Raw genomic sequence first — 19,137 nt, 5'->3', positions numbered from 1 at the left:
TTTACGTGAAGGATGGGCCTTAGAAGAGTGGATCTACAGTTTGGAGCCCCTACATGACTCGAAAAGCCACTGTATGGTTTAAGAACTGAAGCGACTCGGCGAGTCACATGGGTGGACTCGGCGAGTTGTATGAAGATGGGCAGGAACTCGACGAGTTGGAAGAACAACTCGGCGAGTCTGTTGAAGATTGCCTAGGACTCGGCGAGTCTGTTCTTGGACTCGACGAGTCGGGTCGCAGAACCCCCAACCTCTTCTGGTTAAGACGCAGATCAGTGAGTTGAGCGGTGACTCAGTGAGTTGGACAGGATGGGACTCAGAGATCGTTGAACTCGACGAGTCCTGGGGTGACTCGGCGAGTTGGGTAGTATTTTGAGAGCTTCTGAGTTTAAGGACTCGGCGAGTCTTCGGGTTGACTCGGCGAGTCGAGTCAACTGGAAGGTTGACTTTGACTAGTACTTTGACTTTAAGGTGAGTTTCCCTTTGTGTGAATGGGTCTACGGCCACAATGCCGGCCCATGAGTAGGAAGACCCGGGGGTTAGCCCTAGGCACTGTTTGCTAGCATGATATTCAGGACCAAGGTCCAATGTCGGGCGGGTGCCCAAGGAATGGTTTGCATGATAGAGTATACTTGTTGTCTGTGTGATACTTGTATGTGCCTAGTAGGGAGGTGAGTGTGGGCGAGGTCCCGTATCTCACCAATAGCAGAGTGTGGACGGTGTTCCATATCTCATTAGCAGCAGAGCAGGGGCGAGGCCCAAGTTAGGAAAGGAGTGAGTGTGGGATGGGCCCGTATCTCACTATCAGAAGAAGCGTGGACGGGGTTCCATGATTCATCAGTAGCAGGACAAGGGCGAGGCCCAAGATAGGCGAGGCCTTAGAACAGGATTCAGTAGTATATATATATTTAGTTATGTGTTCGTATATGTTAGCGGGCGGGGCCCAGGGACAGGCGGGGCCTAAGAGAAACAGATCTGTATCCGAGCGGGGCTCGAAGCCAGGCGGGGCCAGGAGCGGCGGGGCCGTTGAAGCGGGCGAGGCCCGAGGTAGTGGGCGTGGCTCGGTATTTGCAGTATGTGATTATGCAGGGTATGTGGTAGGTTGGGGAACTCACTAAGCTTCGTGCTTACGGTTTTCAGTTTTGGTTTCAGGTACTTCCGGTGGCGGAGGGAAGAGCTCGGGGTGATCGCATGGCACACACCATTGATTAGACAGCCTGGGATGTTTTACTCTGATGAAATGAACAAGTGTTTTGAAAAGATACTCTGATTTGTCATATAACTCTTTTAGTATGTTTGAAATGATTTAATACTATGGTTTAGTTATGATTTAAAAATGAAATTTTGGCCTTGAATTTTGGGATGTTTCAAGTTGGTATCAGAGCCTTGGTTTGAGGGATTCGGGCGCACTCTCGAGTGTGTCTGAACTCAAACTAAGGAAGCGGTATAAAGTTTTTTTTTTTTAAAAAAAAAAGAAAAGAGTTTTAGAAAAAGCGAAAGGAAATTTTAGAAAGAAAAGAACTTTGAAAAGAGAAAAGGGTGTGGTGCATGCAATCAGCCGAGCTCAAGTAAGTACCCCAAAATACCCATACAAGTTTATGTTATGTTTATCGGTTAGTAGAACAGCATGCTAGAGTAGGACTAAGGATCTAGAAAGGATGCCTTATGTGCCTGTCATATGTGCTTTTGAGCTGCATGATAGTACTGGTTAGACAGTAGTAGGATAGCCTGTTTAGATTATGCCTGAGTATATGATATTATGTCGCATGCTAGTACAATTTCTCGTTATGAGAATAGATTTGCTTGAGTAGTTTCCTGTGTCCGAATGTTGCTTGCTTTGTGCTTTGTAGGACTCTGAGTGATGGGAGTTAGCCATCAGGTGCATACGTCACGTCATATGTGATCAGGGTTGAATAATCTCAGAGTGCTGGATTTGGCCCTATTGCGCAGCTCTCGTCTAAGTTTAACCATTGTAGGGACGAGTCTTTTACTCGAAGGATTATCTAAGCCTCGTCACATGTGATGGTATTCAGGTGATGGCTAATTGGCATTACAAGGAGGCCTTCAGCAGCTGAGGACTGGATTGGTTGGAGTCAGAGATATCCCTAGGGCAAGCCTAGGATGAGAGTAACAGAGATCAGTAGTAGTAGAAGTGACCTGGTGGAGTCAAAGCGGTTCTTGAAGAAAGTACGGATAGATGTGGAAGGTAGTATGGGCCCGTACTACTGAAAGCAGAGGATCCGTACTCGATTCGGGAAAGGCCGAGATGAGACCGAGAAACTTGTAGTGTGAGTGTGATCTCTCAGTAGAGATGTGTATGTTAATGACAGTTATGATATGTTGCAGAATGGTGACACTACGGGGTAGACCAGTTGGCGGATCAGGCGCCGGAGAGGGATCAGGCTCGGGTTCAGGGACCGAGCAGCTCGAGGAGCGGATGAGGAAGTTTGTATCAGTCGAGGTTACGCGCAGTATTCTAGATCAGACTCCTGTGATCTTTGGCACGGTCAAGGAGGGTATACTGGAGATATTAGATGAAAGGCTGGGAGCCTTCCGTGTAGAGATGGTGGCTATGATAGGAGCGCGTACTTTGACATTCCGAGAGTTTAGAGCTTGTGGCGCACCAGATTACCATGGGGCTAGGGACCCCATCGCTAGCAGCAGGTGGTTGGCCGATGTTGCCAACGCCTTTCGTACGAGCCGATGTCCCGAGGGGGACAAGGTCTGACTTGCCTCATGTCTTCTGAAGGACAGAGCACGGGATTGGTGGGAGGAGGTTGGACATGCCATTGGAGATGATGCTGTGTTGGACGCGATGACATGGACTGATTTCTCGGCTAGGTTCAGGGCCGAGTTTGCACCAGTGATCGAGGTGCAGCAGCTAGCACGAGAGTTTCAGGATTTGAAGCAGACAACTGAGACTGTGGCGGAGATCACCGCCAAGTTCAGAGAGAGAGCCCTCCTCGTGCCGCAGTATGTGGCGGACGAGGAGATGAAGAAGGCTCGATATCACGAGATGCTGAGATGTGACATTAGGCAGTTTGTGAGCAGGTCCAGCTGCAAGACGCTGGAGGACATGATTGCTCGTGCCAGAGAGAGAGAGATTGATTTGGAGTTAGAGAGGAAGAGGAAACCGGATGAGATTCAGGTAGCCACATGTTCAGGCAAGAGACCCAAGGGGTCAGACTCGAGGTCGAGGGATTTCCAGAGCCGCAGCCGATGCGGGAAGTGTGGCAGGACACACGAGGGTGTGTGCAGGAGTGGCAGTAGTGGGGATTCAGGATGCTTCAAGTGCGGCCGGACTGGTCATTTTAGCAGAGATTGTACTGCTGCCACCACTCAGGGATCAGACCTGATATGTTTTCATTGCAGTCAGAAGGGCCACAAGAAGGCCCAGTGTCCGAGTTTGCTTTCAGCAGGACAGGTGATAGCACCTGCTCCCACGACTTTGAGGATCATCGACAGTCGGTAGGGCCGGGCGGAGGCGCCTACGACACAGAGCAGGGCGTACCAGTTGGTTTCAGATGACATGCGAGCAGCCCCGGATGTGGCAGGTGCGTATTCTTTAGCTGCTTGACAGTTTTATTTATGATTTAATTACTACAGCACTGCATCGATATAGGTGATTGTACTTTGGATTCTGTTTCCTGCTTATGATTGAGTTATATGCCATCTACATACCATGGGTTTAGAGTAGTAGTCCGTAGTTGTATCCCTTTAAGAGCAGGTCACTCAGAATGCGGTCGCTGTAGCAAGCGTGAGATTAGGATTCTAGAAGTATTTCACCAGCTTTCAAGGACGGTGGCGTCGTGGTATTGGTTAGTTTTGGAGCACCAGTAGCGGTAAGCATAAGTTTTTATCAGATCGACCATGGGGTGGTAAGAAGGATTGGGAATCCTTTCCAGACAGTGAACTGTAAGGAGCTAGTTGAATCGAAGTGGGGGAGGAACCCTCGTATAGTCAGGAACGGAAGAAAGTGCGAAGATGGGATGAGTTCGCAACTTTGTTGAGCATGATAGTAGTCCGAGTGGCTGAACGGATTGAGAAACGCGTGAGTTGGGAGTTGGGAAACTCCCCGGTGTTGGGTGCGTGTAAGAGCGATCGGTAGATGATTGGTTTGGGAAACCAGGTTGAAGATTTTCTCGGCAGGGCGTGATTTTAGTTAGGATGTAAGACTGCGGGTAAGCCGTAGCATTCATTTGCAGTTTAGTTCGCGGAGTGTGGGCGGGGGCCCGTATCTCCTAGTTAGCAAGGTAGGGGTCAGGAAAAGGTAGTTCGTGTGATTGGTATGGAGTTGGCCTCCATAGCCCTAGAGAGGTGAGACCTTGGGAGAGGCCGCTCCAGGATACAGTTGGGTGAGACCCGTGGGCGAGGCCCGTATGATTAGTAGCAGTATAGGTGAGACCTAGAAGCAGGATTGCTAAATAGTATGGTTCGGGTGAGACCCGTGGGCGAGGCCCGTGCAAAAGTAGCTAGGCAGGTGAGACTAGAGGGAGAGACCGCTCTAAGATATGGTTTGGGTGAGACCCGTGGGCGAGGCCCGTGAGATTATAGCAGCGCAGGTGGGACCTGGTAAGGACCTTAGGGTCAGGATAGGGGATCGAGGATCCCAATACTTGTAGCGCCAGAGTGGCTGGATTGATAGAGCAGTATAGATAGCCGAAGTTTCTTCGGAAGTCGCTGGGAGCGACTAAGAGATTGTGCTAGTTGTAGTGACCGGTGAGTACCCGGTAACCCAGTTATCGGCATAATCTGTAGAGGGACCAGGGTGTTCTCGGTCCATTCGGAAGGCGAATGAGAAATGGCAGGACTTTAAGGCAGGGAAGTGACGACAGAGAAGTATGGCGTGGGACAGCTAGTTGACCGAGGAGTGCTACGCCTCTCGCAGCAGGGTTGGATAATCTCATAGGGAAGGGTTTGACCCTGTCGCGCAACTCTCGTTGGAGTCTAACCGTTACAGGGATGAATCTTTTACTCGCAGGATTATCTGGTCCATACGCTGGGTTGGGTGCTCAGCGCCAAGCTATAGTAAGCATGAAGTGTTCGGTGGGTATCGACAGTAGTGACCAGCACTGGGAGTGGCTGGAGTAATGGATACCATGAAGGATATGTCTTTCACAGTGGTAGAGGAGGGTTCGTGGTGGAACGTTGCCTTGGGAAATCCAGAAAACGCGCAAGGACAAAGGGGGTGAACCCCTAGGATTTCAGCATAAGTACTCAGGGAGTACTGAGAGGATTGTCAGTTGAAGAGTTGTGTGCTCAGGATTGGCGGGATTTGAGTGCACTTGAGGAGTGATATCTACGAGGGCTAGTTTTATTCCGGGTAACCGGGCGAAAGGTCCATGTGAGTGGTCGGCCGGAGTTATAGTCGTCGGGCAGGGGCGATGTGAACGGATTGTAGGACAGTTGGCCGTAGAGAAACTTCGAGGACGAAGTTTAGTTTAAGCGGGGGAGAGTTGTAACACCCAGAATCAGAAAGACCAAGAAAAGAAAGGAAAAGCTCTAAGTCAAGGAGTCAACTCGTCGAGTCCAGGGAAGAACTCGACGAGTCGGAGCGGGATCCGGGTTATAAAATAAGTGACCGACTCGGTGAGTCGGCGAGTGGACTCGGCGAGTCGGCGAGTGGACTCGGCGAGTCTGGTCTGGACGAGAAAAGCCCTAATCTTAGGGTTTGCACCCTATTTAAAGGACCTTATTTCCTCTCCTCAGCCCCCATTGTCGGCCAGAAGCTTCTTTAAGCGATTCCAAACCCTAATTTGAGTAAGAGGAGGAGGAAAGTGAACTTGGGGCTTTTGCAAGAGGAAGATTTGGAGGATTTGAACACTAAGGAGCTGGAGGATTCAACTCTTTGGTTGTGAGCATCAGTTTGAAGGTAACAATCTGTCACTTTGCCTTTGTTGCTTCTAGATCTTTTCTTGGATGATGTTTTGGGGCCATTTTTGGCATGTAAAGGAGCCATTTCGAGTTAGAAGTCCAGATCTGAGGTTGCTACTTCAGATCTAGGCTTGTCCTGGTCCGAAAACCCGTAAAGTATCAGCCCTTGGTGTGTTGGTGAAGCATGTTTGTCTTAAACCCTAACCCTAGAGTGTTTTAAGCCTATAGCTCATTGGTTTCACGTAAAGTTTGCAACTTTACGTGAAGGATGGGCCTTAGAAGAGTGGATCTACAGTTTGGAGCCCCTACATGACTCGAAAAGCCACTGTATGGTTTAAGAACTGAAGCGACTCGGCGAGTCACATGGGTGGACTCGGCGAGTTGTATGAAGATGGGCAGGAACTCGACGAGTTGGAAGAACAACTCGGCGAGTCTGTTGAAGATTGCCTAGGACTCGGCGAGTCTGTTCTTGGACTCGACGAGTCGGGTCGCGGAACCCCCAACCTCTTCTGGTTAAGACGCAGATCAGTGAGTTGAGCGGTGACTCAGTGAGTTGGACAGGATGGGACTCAGAGATCGTTGAACTCGACGAGTCCTGGGGTGACTCGGCGAGTTGGGTAGTATTTTGAGAGCTTCTGAGTTTAAGGACTCGGCGAGTCTTCGGGTTGACTCGGCGAGTCGAGTCAACTGGAAGGTTGACTTTGACCAGGACTTTGACTTTAACCAGAGTTGACTTAGTTTGACTTCTAGAGTTCAGTTTGGAACTAAGTGTTATATTGATAATAGTAGCTCGGGGAGCTAGAGGAGCAGCGGTTCAGAGAGTTGTCAGACAGCAGCCAGAGGATTATCAGCAGCTTCAGCAGTTTGAGGTGAGTTTCCCTTTGTGTGAATGGGTCTACGGCCACAATGCCGGCCCATGTAGTTGTGAGTAGGAAGACCCGGGGGTTAGCCCTAGGCACTGTTTGCTAGCATGATATTCAGGACCAAGGTCCAATGTCGGGCGGGTGCCCAAGGAATGGTTTGCATGATAGAGTATACTTGTTGTCTGTGTGATACTTGTATGTGCCTAGTAGGGAGGTGAGTGTGGGCGAGGTCCCGTATCTCACCAATAGCAGAGTGTGGACGGTGTTCCATATCTCATTAGCAGCAGAGCAGGGGCGAGGCCCAAGTTAGGAAAGGAGTGAGTGTGGGCTGGGCCCGTATCTCACTATCAGAAGAAGCGTGGACGGGGTTCCATGATTCATCAGTAGCAGGACATGGGCGAGGCCCAAGATAGGCGAGGCCTTAGAACAGGATTCAGTATTATATATATATTTAGTTATGTGTTCGTATATGTTAGCGGGCGGGGCCCAGGGACAGGCGGGGCCTAAGAGAAACAGATCTGTATCCGAGCGGGGCTCGAAGCCAGGTGGGGCCTGGAGCGGCGGGGCCGTTGAAGCGGGCGAGGCACGAGGTAGTGGGCGAGGCCCAAAGTAGTGGGCGTGGCTCGGTATTTGCAGTATGTGATTATGCAGGGTATGTGGTAGGTTAGGGAACTCACTAAGCTTCGTGCTTACGGTTTTCAGTTTTGGTTTCAGGTACTTCTGGTGGCGGAGGGAAGAGCTCGGGGTGATCGCATGGCACACACCATTGATTAGACAACCTGGGATGTTTTACTCTGATGAAATGAACAAGTGTTTTGAAAAGATACTCTGATTTGTCATATAACTCTTTTAGTATGTTTGAAATGATTTAATACTATGGTTTAGTTATGATTTAAAAATGAAATTTTGGCCTTGAATTTTGGGATGTTTCAAGTTGGTATCAGAGCCTTGATTTGAGGGATTCGGGCGCACTCTCGAGTGTGTCTGAACTCAAACTAAGGAAGTGGTATAAAGTTTTTTTTTTTTTTAAAAAAGAGTTTTAGAAAAAACGAAAGGAAATTTTAGAAAGAAAAGAACTTTGAAAAGAGAAAAGGATTTAGTGCATGCAATCAGCCGAGCTCAAGTAAGTATCCCAAAATACCCATACAAGTTTATGTTATGTTTATCGGTTAGTAGACGTGCTATTCTTCCACATAAAATGTTATCCACAATATACCGAACCCCCCCCCCCCCCCCTACACCCACACACACATAAACATATATTATTATGTTCATACATGATCATGTTATGTTAAGTCAATTTGGTTTTAAATTTGCTTATATTTTAATTGTATTCTATAGGTCATAAAAATAGTGTTCTCGTTACACCGTTAAAGTGCATTTAAAACGGATAATTCTACCGTATAAGATGTTACATTGGACGTAATATTTGCGTTAGATAAACTTATACGAACACATCATGTCATAAAGAATGTCTCAATTATACACAAGATTTAATAATGATATATACCAATTTGATAATCTAAAAAATTTAGTAATGTATTAATTTAAAATTGATGGTCATTTTATCGCACTCGTGATAATTGTGATTTTATTACATTATCACTGTATTTTGAAAAAAAAAAAAAAAAAAAAGTAGTGTAAATTTTTAGCCCATTCTTGGGAACAATTTTAAAAATTGACCAAGACTCGGGTTTCAAAAATTACGCGCATTCTTGCGGGTTATTTCCATAAAAGACCCTATATTCTAACTTTTTTTCTTTTTAAACCTAAAAATTTTTTCTTTTCCGAAAAAGACCCAACTTTTATGTGTTACTTGTTATTTCAGACCTAGCAGGTCACCAATAGGTAAATTAGGTATTTTTGTTTCATAAAAGACCATATATTTTGTAGTTGTTTCCATTTTAGACCTAAAATGTTTTTTTTTAAAATAAACATTATAATCTTCAAGACCAAATATATAAGGTAGTTGTTGACTACACCGAAAAAGAAAGTATACATGTATACACTAAAAAATGTTATATAATCTATTATCTTTTGAACGAATATAACCTAAAAGAATTGCAAAATTTTATTTTTGTCTAAAATGTATAATTAAACTTTATCTTGGATATATATTATATCATTAAACATGATATATTGTTTATAGAAAATGTTATTATTACCGATAATAAAAAGTTTGATGTTAATTTGATATTTTTTTATAACATGGATAATACATGGCTAAGAAGAATCTTTTAGCATAATAACAAAAAAAATTATTTTCATTAAATCGGTGTAGTTCAGTACTTTATACAACTAGTGTTAAAGGTTGTAACCAATTTTAAAGTTGAGTTTATTTTGAAATAAAAAAAACATTTTAGGTCTAAACTGGAAAAAAGTACAAAATGTAAGGTTTTTTATGAAATGAAAATACTTGATTTCCCTTTTGGTAACCTCCTGGGGTCTAAAATAACAAGTAATAGGTAAAAATTGGGTCTTTTTCGGAAAAGAAAAAAGTTTTAGGTCTAAAAAGAAAAAGAATCAAAATATAGGGTCTTTTATGGAAATAACCCCGTTCTTGCATGAAAAAGGCGAGAACTATCGAAATTGAAACACAGAATTCACGATACAGTCTATGATCCGTCTCTCCCAATTGTCACTCGGCAGTCTGATCGATTTATTCTCTTCATCAAGTAATCTTTCAACCTCGATCTTTTCCCGGCGTCCAGATTTCTGATCGATGGGGTAAAACTACGCCTACGTCGCATAGGTTTGTGTTTTGCGGTTACGAAATCAGAAATTCTTATCCTGTTTTTCCTTGATTGTATATTAAATCGCATGGTTTTTCTGTAAAACATCAAATATTTTAGCTGTTCGATTTGATTATTTTTATATGTTTTCCCTGTATTTATTTTAGCCTTACAAATGTTATAGTGTACGATTGACGATCAATTGTCAAATAGGCGATGGATACAAGTACTTATCAAGGTGGGACGGGTGGTGGTGAATCCACCATGGAATCTGTCGACTGGAGGACTCAGATGGCAGCAGATTCGCGAAAAAAAATTGTCATTAAGATGTATATTTCTATATACTCGAATTGATGTCTTAAGTCATAACCTATCTTTATCTGCATGCTTAAGAATTTGATTTGATCACTTGATAATTTTACTTGCAATAGTGCTGATGTTCCCGAAACATTTGCAGTATGGCATTCCCATCAGAGTTTTTCAATTTGGTTCCTTTTGAGTTCCTTTTCTTTCTTTTTCATTTGTACACATGGTAGTATACAAATGATAAACAAAAGGATTGTTTTCTTGTTTCGTGTAAGTTTCAGTTTATCTATGGGGATTGATATGTTCATGGCTCATTCTAAGTATGATCTTAACTCTGCACCTCTATTTTACCAAGTCATGTTTTTATGTAGAATGGATACATTGAAGAAGCATCATCCATCTTGGGCATTAGAGAAGCCACAGGAAATTAAGAGTATTGCTCAGAGGCTTGAGGAGAAGATTTATACTACCACAACAAGCCAAGTTTGTATATTTGATCCCTTGATGTTGGTGTTGTGTGCATGTGTGCTTTTCACCTTTTTATTGTGCTAATAGTTGCAACCATCTCGTATGAAACTGTAGCATATATGAAAGTTCATTCAAGATACATCGATATATCAAGATGCTGGAATCTTTTTCATGAGTTACTTTGATACATATCATTTTGCTCTTTTTCATTTGCAGTCTGATTATGTGCGGAAAATATCTATGAAGCTGTTGACCATGGAGAGTAGGTCTGCAAATCTTGTGCCCAATTCTTTGCAGTGCAACTCTGCTAGTAGTAGTGTGAACCCCTCTGATCCAGGTACTTCAGTATCTTATAATATCAGAGCTCATGGTTATGCTCTATATATATGTATGTATATCACCTCAAACTCTTTCAAGTATTTTTACATGATTATTCATAAACCTTGAGCAGGCTCTCATGGCATCCATCAAGTCAACAACCAAGGGCAACCCCTTCCTATTCCTGTTCCATCTAATCACCCTCAAGCAACTCAACAAATCTTATCACAGAGCATCCACAGTAATATTCCTTCATCTGGAGTACAAGTTTCTGCTGGTGTATCATCTGCATTACCACCTGTTAATGGTCTCTCACAGTCTACTATCTCAAATATTTCCTCCCAAAATCCAAATTTACAGAACATTCAAAACTTTGTAAATCAAAGGCAGATACCAACAAGGCAACAACAACAACAACAACAGTCTCAAAACTCACAACAATATCTATATCGACATCAGATACATCAAATTGCAAAGCATAATCTGCACATTCAGCAACAACATCAGAATTTGTTGCAGCCAAGTCATTTCCAACCTTCTTCTCTCTCTACAGCTCAACAAAATCAGCAACCTGTGATTCAACACCACCAACAATCAGCCCTAAGACAGCAACCACAGGCCTCCATTGTCCACCAGCAACCACCACCACCACAGTCGAATCCAATGGGCCAACAAACAAGTGCAACAAACTTGCAACAACCACAACAGCCAAGGTTACTATCCCAACAGAATAACCCTTCCAATGTACAGCAGCCACATCAGCACTCAATTGGTCAACATAAAAACTTTCCTACAATGAATCAGCAACACACCATGTTGAACAATCAACATTCAACACAAGTGATGCAGTCTAAGGTGTCAATTCCACAACAGAATCAGTCAATGCAAGGTCAACGTTCACAACCAGAATTACAAGTGATGCCACAGTTACAAACACAGTCAGGTCAGCTGCAGCACCAATTAAATATGAAACTGCAGTCAAACATGTCTCAAAGGGATATGCAACAGAGGCTTCCAACATCAGGTGCTTTTCAGCAGCAAAATGTAATAGATCAACAAACAGAAACAACTATTCCAACAACAGAGAGCTATGCCAGAGGCTTCATCAAGTAAGCTATATACACATCTCATGTGTGTATTGTATATTTGTATGTATACACTACTTTTTAATGAGTTAATCCATAGAAGTTTTTATTATTCCTCTGTAGCATCATCAGATTCCACAGCTCAAACAGGAAACCAAAATAATGGAGACTGGCAAGAGGAGGTGTATCAAAAGGTGCTCTGCTTAAAGCTATATACTTTAATGGTTTTTTGATTATATGAAATGTATTATAGGGTTTAGGACACATGATCACAAAATAGCTCTTTTTAATACATACAATGTTAACTAAAGTGTCTGTATGTCCTGCTACTGTAGTTTTTAATGACTTATGATTCTTCTCTTCACAGATTAAAGCTATGAAGGATAAATATATGCCAGAGTTGACTGAATTATACCCAAAAATCATGATAAAATTGCATCTGGTAAGTTGCTCATTAAATTGTTGATATCAATAGCAAAGAATATTAAATTCGCAAAATCTATCTCATGGATGACTTTAGTTGACTTGTGTTGACCACCAGCATGATTCTCTTCCTCAGCAACCAAAGAATGAACATTTTGAGAAGACGAAAATGCTTAAACACATATTTGATAGTTGCTTGAACTTCCTACAAGTTCCCAGAAGCAACATATTACCCATATATAAAGAAAAACTTGATCTATATGAGAAACAGATTATTAACATCATACTCACATTTAACCGAAAACCCGGGCCCCACCTGCAACAACCACTTCCTAGTCCTACACAAGTACATCCTCATGAAAGCCACATGAACTCACCGAATTCCACCATGTTTCAACTGAAACAACTTCAACCTCATCATCAAATGAAGCACCATTTTTTGCAAAAACAACAGCAGCAGCAATTTAACAGACAAACAAAGCAGCAGCAGTTGCAACTGCCTCATATTGGTGTCAAGATGGAATCTCTTACAAAACCCGGACCTCCATTTTCACCTCAGATTTCATCTCCAAATGTTGACCAGCAAAACCCGTTGACTTCTGTTGCTAAATCCGCCACCTGTACGCCTTTGCAATCTGCAAACTCGCCATTTACCATGTCGTCCCCGTCAACTCCTTCTACATCTCATATTCTAGGAGACTCTGAGAAGGTTAATTCGGGTATTCCTAATGCTGGGAATGTTGGACACCAATCAAATGTTGCCTCTCATTCTCAGTCTCTTCCTTTTGGGACACCTGGCATATCGGCTTCCCCTTTGCTTGCAGACTTCACTAGCCCTGAAGGAAATCACGGAAATAAGGCATTGGTTGTTTCTGGAAAGTCGAGTAGTACTATAGAAAAGCCCATAGAGCACTTACTCAAAGTGGTCAGTAATCACATAAAATGAAATCTTTTCTTAAATTTCTCTTCTTTTTCTTAAGTCAAAAAGAAACAGCCCCCAACTCTTGAACTTTTTTTTTTTTTTGCTTGATAGGTGAAGTCGATTTCAGCAAAATCTTTGAGTGCATCGGTTAGTGACATCGGGTCAGTTGTCAATATGATTGATAGCATTGCGGGATCAGGAGCAGGTAACAGATCAAGAGCTGCAATTGGTGAGGACTTGGTTGCCACAACAAAATGTCGCCTTCAATCAACAACTACTGGAAAAAGGAAAATGAAAATGGAACCCTTAAATGTTGTATCATCTGCCAGCAGTGTAAATGATAGCTTTAAGCGTTTCAGTTATTTGGAGGCCTCAGAGTTGGAATCGACTGCAACTTCTAGCATAAAAAGACCTCGGATTAAGGTATAATACATGTTTTTATCCATGTTAGGGTTTGTTTTATAGGTTCCCAAATTATATATTTATATTAAAAATGATGCAGACTAGCAATGCCCTTTTGGAAGAAATAAGAGGGATAAATTGGGGACTCATTGATACTATGGTTGATATCAGTGAGGAAGATGCAGGTTCAGGAATCGTTGTCAAGTGCTCTTTTGGCGCTGTAAACATTAAGTCACAATATGCTTCAGCAAAAGTGGTTTGTTTCTTTTTAATCTCATATAATTCATATGTTAGGACCCGTTTGTTATGGAGGATAGATTGGACTGATGTGACAAAAATTACAACTTTTTGTTCCACCCAAAAAAGTGGGAGAGGGATTTGTGCAAAAGACGTAAATACCCTTTTCATAGGCTAATCTGGTGTCCATTTTGTCCTGTATAACAAACGCGACTTTTAGCATTCTTTCTCCATGGAGTTGAAATTTTCTTTAATGGTTGTGCAGTTACCTATACAACCATTGCGATTGCTTGTTCCTGAAAATTATCCAAATTGCTCCCCCATACTGTTGGATAAGTTTCCGGTTGAGATTAGGTGAGAAAATCTCTTCTTTTTGTCTGATGTTTCGTGTTATGTAACATATGAATACCAATCAAGGTTAGGGTTTAGGGTTTACGGTTTTCATAATCAAATTTTCCTTAAATGTGATCTGGTGGAACCTAATCGAATTGGAATTCAAGATTCCTTTTGATAACACGTTTTTGGTTGCCAAATGAATGGAGTTAAATTATGTTGGAACCCTTCACATTCCCTCTCATTCATGGAGTTGGTTTGGAAGGAACTCAATTCCATTCCTTCTTGTATATGTTAAAAAAACACCATATACCCCTGTTATATAATAAATGTAAAAAATAATTATATATTTGGTGTTGAAAAGGGAGAGTAAGGAGGAGGAATTGGAGGATCTTTCAATGAAAGCAAAATGGAGGTTTCATAGTTGTGTGCGAATGCTTTTGGAACCCATGTCACTTGAGGAGATGGCAAGGACTTGGGACACTTGTGCTCGTGCAGTTATTTCCGAATACGCCCACCAAACTAGTGGTGGTGCTGGTGGGACCTTCACCTCTAAATATGGACCCTGGGAGGATTGCCTCACTTTCACTGCTTCTGCTTAAATTCTTACATTCTTTGTTTCTCACCTCATCCTACATCTATATAATATATTGCCAAAATTTGTTTAATGAAAAATACAAAATAGAAAGTTATTTGTGGTTTCATGTGCATATAGGATAGAAAGATATCTCTTTTAGTATTCACAACCATAAATATGGTCAATGTAATGGGACTTGGATTTGTAATTGAAAGTTAATAGAAATTGAAAGTTCATCACATGGATGTCATGTCATTAATTGCAATGAATCATTAATTAACAGAGTTTGTTATTTGTAATACTTATATTCACAAATAATAACAGATTTAACAAATCCATCATTATTTTGATTAATCACAAAAATAACCATCAATTTTCTTAGGATTGTTTATTATTCGGATAAAACCGAATTGTCCAATTGAACAATTTGTATTTATGGATTGGTTATGACCAAAACCAAATAATTATTTTCAATTTTGGATTGGTTTTTGGTTATTAAAATGAAAACCGAATAGTCCAATCAAACCGAATAACAATTATTTTTTATTTATTAAGATATTATCAATGACATGACATGAATAATTCTTGGATTTAAACTTAAAAAATCAAGCTTGTCAATGTTAACATTATATATATTCTTTTTAAAACTTTTTTGAATTTTGAAAACCAAAGAGTAAAAACCGATCTAACCGAATTATAATTTGGTTGGTTGAGATTGAATTTTGAATTTATGTTTAACTATTTACATCTATGTTTCAAAAACCGAAATCAATTCAGATGAACACCCCTAAAAATTGTAGCTCATAAATTTGCGAATTGCTCTCCAAGAAAAAAAAAACTTAAAGGAATTTTTGAAAATCAAATTAAAAAAAATCAAAATTAGAAAGTATGAGAATGTTCATAATTTATAAGAAGTGAAAATGATGGTAAACTTAACGGGAATAAAATAGAATAAGATTGCAAATAGTTAAATTTTATTTTATTTGTGAAATACACACAATTCTAAAATTTAATTATGTTCCAATCTAATATATTTTTATTTTAAAGTGTTTAAATCTCAAATGATTAGCGATCAATCATCTTAGGGTGTGTTTGGGTTAGCTTTTTTTATCATAAAAGTGATTTTAGGAAAAGTGCTTATTAGCTTATTTTTCAAAAAGTTGTGTTTAAAAAGTGTTTGAGTTAGCTTTTGTGGTAGGAAAAACTGAAAAGCTAATAAGTTGGTTTTAAAAAATGTTTGACTTAACTTTTTAGATGTAAAATGACCAAAAATGACATAGTTATATATTTAGAACCATTTACCATATAATATTTCACAGTTAATAATTTTTATACACAAAATTGATAATTTTTTAAACTTTTTCTTTTACAAAATATATAATATTAATTTCTTTTACAAAGTAAATAATTTTTTGATTAGACCATGATAATATTAAAATTGAGTTCATATAAAAGTTGAATACAAATTGTAAATAATTCATTAAAATACCATAAGTGACGTAAAATTACATTCATCCCTACAATTCCATTATATCTTGCGCAATAATATCTCGTATCGCTGCCATATACGAATCATCATTATCCGTGCGATGTGTAGTTGGACCTTCTTCATGACCTTCACTACCAGTGTCACCTCCTGTGGGATTGTAAGATTCTTGTTGTGCTCTGTTAAACGCTTCATCAAACATACCAACCTTTCTAATATAGTTATGAATCGCCATCGATGTTATCACAATACGCACTTGGTTTTTGTACTTGTAGTTAACATGCATGTCTCTTAATAACGCCCACCTAGCTTTCCACACTTCAAAAGTTCGTTCAATGATATTTCACAATGATGAGTGGTGAAAGTTAAACGTCTCTTTCGCTCCACGAGGAGCACGCATAGCAGAAGTCTGTCCTCGTCGAAAATCCGGTATATGATATCGAATATTAGTACCTTTGTATGGAGCAAGATACCCTTTAGTATTTGGGTATCCGGCATCAACAACATACTATTTATCTATAAATAAAACAAAGATATGTTATTCGTTTCAAAAAGTATTAAAAACATAAAACTTGTGTGTATGAAAAAAAATTATACTAACCACCCCTTGGATGTGGAAAATGAAGATCCGGTTTTTGTAAGGCTTCATTGAATATTCTTGTATCATGTGTAGTCCTCTCCCATCCGGCCCACACAAATGTAAAGCACATGTTAAAATCACAAAAAGCCATTACATTTTGTGTAGCGTATCCCTTTCGACCAATGTACTTCGCTTCCTCCTTTTGTGGAACGGATGCCTTTATATGTGTCCCATCTATAGCGCCAATGCAATCCTTGAATAGATGATATCGACGTTTGTTTAGTATATATTCGGGAACATCATCATTATAATTTTCAGCTAGTTTGATGATGTCGGCACTCATCTTCAGCACGGATGCCAAAACTAAATGAAAATGCCTATGAATCGTTTCTCCAGAATGATTAAATTTTTTTTGAACAAATCTATTACTACATCCATGAGCCAAAGTCATCAAGAACATGCCTAGTGCTTCCTCAATAGACATATTTCGTGTTTGTTCCAATCCGTAACTTGTAACAAGATGTGTGCATAATTGTCTAAAAACAGGTACGTGCACTCTAAACATCTCATAACATCTTCTAGGATGGCCATTTAAAACCTCATTAATAAACATTTGCCCTGTACGGTTTGAAGTGTGACATGGCATACGTATTTTACGACATAACAATATCCCTTTTAGAGCTAATCCGCATAACATTTTGAATTCTATATCCTCTTCCACCAAACACACTTCATTATCATCGAATGAATTAGAGTCATCACTTTCCATCCTACATAAGTAAAAAAAATATATCGATTACATTATGGAAACAAAATAACCCATAAAATAAAATGTTGATTACATTACATCAAAGGATAAATCAAAGGATAAATCAAAGGATAACACATAAAGTCATAACACACAAAGTCATAACACATAAAGTCATAACACATAACACATTAAGTCATAACACATAAAGTCATAACACATGAAGTCACACAAGTCGTTATTTTATTAGTAACTTCAAGAACTCCATCTTTGCTTCATCAGTCGTTGGAAACATAAAAGTTTCACGATTTTGGGATTTGGTGAAGGCAAACAATGCTTGTGAATAGTCATTGGAACCTTCATCGAAACCGGGAAACTTTATGACAACCGCCATGCAATCAGTTATTGTAGGAGAGGGGTTATTTTGTGGAAAGGTTTGTGTGCTTTTTGTTGATATGGCATCCAATAAAGCATCTACTTTTTCCTCATAAATTGAAGTTTTACTCTTGGTTGATGGGCTGTTGCCAACATTCTTAGACTTCTTCCTTTTACCCGAACTACTTTCAAGGAAACTTGTAAAAAAAGGCTCATCATCATCTAAACTGATTTCATCACTATCTCCTTTCCCCTCCTTATTTTCTTCATTTTGAAACTGTAACAGAGTCATAGTCTGATTTCCAGTGGCAACGGAATCCCGAACCAAAAGAGCATATTAAGGGTCGAACATGCTCAAATCTGCATCCCTAAATTTGGCATACTCTTTATTCGCCTACAAGATAAGCAATTAATGTTTAACTCATCGATTCCACTATAGCATCATAACATAAAATAACTAAAAAGAATATTAAAGCATATATCCAATTTCACAGTTAGCACAACTAACAGGAAAGAAAGTAAAACAGCAAACCAAGACAATTCATCAATTTCATTGTTAACATAAAAGTTTCACAGTTATACAACTAACAGGTTCATCAATTTCACTTGTTAACATCAATAATCCCTCTCCAATTTCATGAATTTCTAGTTTTATAGTTATAATTACTCACTTTCATTGATTCCAAAAAAAATGGTGGATGGAATACCCACTGTGGGTACCGAACCCAAAAACCACAACAGTGAATTCATGAACACACAAAAAAAATAGATGAACATACATATCTGAGATGCAATAAACAGAAAAAAAATCGGAGAAGGAATTGATGAACAGAAAAAAAAAAACTCGAAGATGCATGTCCAGATGCATCAAATCTAGATTCAATGTAAACTGAAAAAAAAAAAATCAGAGATTGAGGCAACTCTTACCCGATCGAAAGTAGAGGTCGAAGCCCAAGTCGGCGCCGCTGAGGATGGAGCAGAAATCGAAGGAGGATGGAGGAGCAATCGGAGGTACTAATGAGAACGAGAGATATTGGTGAGAGATTGGGGATGAACGAATGTGAGGGTATTTTTGTAATTCTGGAGGTAAAAAGATAAAAAGCTCCGATTCCTTAGCTTTTTGGAGCCTTCATATTTTGCCTGTTGAAAAAGCTTAAAAAGCTGCTTGAAAAGCTATTTTACCTTACCCAAACACAATTTTAACTTATTAGCTTTTGGAAAAGCTAATAAGCAATTTTAAAAAGCTATTCCAAACGCCCACTTAATGATGGCAATAAAATCAGTATTATACAATGTATACCAAAGGCCAATAGCTATGTTTGTCATAAGATGGGTCTGGTTTGTAGTAGTCATCACGTGTAACCTGAAAATTGAAGTTAAAACAAAAAAATATGGGAAATGGACTTAATAA

At 40.2% G+C, this 19,137-nt stretch overlaps 2 pseudogenes across 2 annotated transcripts; one reads left to right on the top strand and one right to left on the bottom strand.

Moving 5' to 3' along the window:
- Positions 1–9,667: 9,667 nt before the first annotated feature.
- Positions 9,668–14,723, top strand: LOC145118785 (mediator of RNA polymerase II transcription subunit 15a-like; annotated as a pseudogene). The gene is made up of 11 exons (XR_013713453.1): positions 9,668–9,795; positions 10,144–10,255; positions 10,457–10,577; positions 10,692–11,667; positions 11,767–11,837; positions 12,011–12,085; positions 12,185–12,991; positions 13,100–13,411; positions 13,491–13,646; positions 13,893–13,981; positions 14,325–14,723. The product of XR_013713453.1 is annotated as a mediator of RNA polymerase II transcription subunit 15a-like (transcript).
- A 1,241-nt stretch (positions 14,724–15,964) lies between these two features.
- On the bottom strand, positions 15,965–18,892 carry LOC145122351 (uncharacterized; annotated as a pseudogene). The gene is made up of 3 exons (XR_013714627.1): positions 18,654–18,892; positions 16,625–18,120; positions 15,965–16,539 (listed from the first exon to the last, which is right to left on the bottom strand). The product of XR_013714627.1 is annotated as an uncharacterized LOC145122351 (transcript).
- Positions 18,893–19,137: the final 245 nt, after the last annotated feature.

Source organism: Lactuca virosa, chromosome 6 (genome assembly GCF_052849685.1).
Source record: "Lactuca virosa cultivar CGN04683 chromosome 6, Lactuca_virosa_CGN04683_v6, whole genome shotgun sequence".
Lineage (NCBI taxonomy): Eukaryota > Viridiplantae > Streptophyta > Magnoliopsida > Asterales > Asteraceae > Lactuca > Lactuca virosa.
This window is presented reverse-complemented; position numbering and strand designations above follow the sequence as displayed.